At 37.6% G+C, this 1,209-nt stretch overlaps 1 protein-coding gene across 1 annotated transcript in view; it reads right to left on the reverse strand.

Moving 5' to 3' along the window:
- The window catches only part of MYLK4 (myosin light chain kinase family, member 4), a 138,979-nt gene that overhangs the window by 22,916 nt on the left and 114,854 nt on the right, over window positions 1-1,209 (reverse strand). The window lies entirely within an intron of this gene.

Raw genomic sequence — 1,209 nt, forward strand, 5'->3', positions numbered from 1 at the left:
AAGCTTTTTCTAATGAAGAGTATAGTCTTTGGTTTTATTTGTAGGTCCTTGATCCAGCTTTAGTTGATTTTTGTGTATGGTGTGAGGTGAGGGTCTTGCTTGAGTTTTCTACAAATGATTTTCCAATTTGGCCAACACTATTTGGTTAAAAGGCTGTTATTTCCCCATTTAACCGATTTCATCTCCTTGTCAAAAATCAGTTGAGCATAGGTAAATGAGCTGATGTTTAGGTTCTTAATTCTATTCCATTGATCGATGGGTCTGTCACTGTACCAGTACCATGTTGTCTTGTTTCTTTCAGGTTTAAGAGTAATAATATCAGTGTAAAGAACAAGTTGTGCTTATTCCAAGCCATGGTATTTTCAATTGTTTCATAGGCACCTGAAAATGATTAAGGAAGTATAAAGAAAAATTGATGTTTTTGAATTGTGGTTTTGGAGAAGAGTAATGAAATACTCTTGAAATACTATGAAATATCAAAAGAATAAACACATTTGCCTTGGTAGAAGTGTACCCAGAGTTGTTTCTTAGAGGCAAAGATGTTGACACTTCATTTCACAAATTTTGGCCATGCTGTCAGGAAGGCCCAGTCTTTGGGAAAAGATATCATGCTGGGAAAAGTAGTCAGTGAAAGAAAAAACAACCCTCAAGGAGCTGGGATGACACAGAGACTTTAACAATAGGCTTGAGCATGGCAGAAGTCATGAAGATGGTACCTGGTAAGTCAAGGTTCACATCTGTTGCTCATAGGGTTACTGTGAGTTGTAGTTAATTGAAGGGCACTTAACAATGACAGTCTGGCAATGTTAGTCTTTTTCATCAACTGAATGAGATTTTAGTGGAAGGCAAGATGACTCACAATGGTTAGGGTGTTGTGGGACGAAAACCTGGTTGTGCCTTTTACTGTTCATATCACTTACTGTCTCCATGCTTCATCCTTAAAAAGGCAGTGAAATTCATCATTATGATGATGATGAATTAGAATGATGATTAAAAGAGGCAATGTCTACAAATCACTTACACAATCTGGCACACAATAAGTACTCTAGTGAAATGTTCAGTTGTAATGCATAAAATGCTTTCAGAGGTGAAAGGGACCATAGGCAATAAGTCAAGCTGTTCATTTTGCTGGTGATTAAACAGAGGCTGAGAGAAGACCTGCTTGCTGATGCCTCTCTTTGGAAATTGAAGGAGAGAAGCTGTTTGGCA

The sequence above is a fragment of the Elephantulus edwardii genome, unplaced genomic scaffold (assembly GCF_000299155.1).
Source record: "Elephantulus edwardii isolate Elephantulus edwardi_28Jun2011 unplaced genomic scaffold, EleEdw1.0 scaffold00071, whole genome shotgun sequence".
Taxonomy (NCBI): Eukaryota; Metazoa; Chordata; class Mammalia; order Macroscelidea; family Macroscelididae; genus Elephantulus; species Elephantulus edwardii.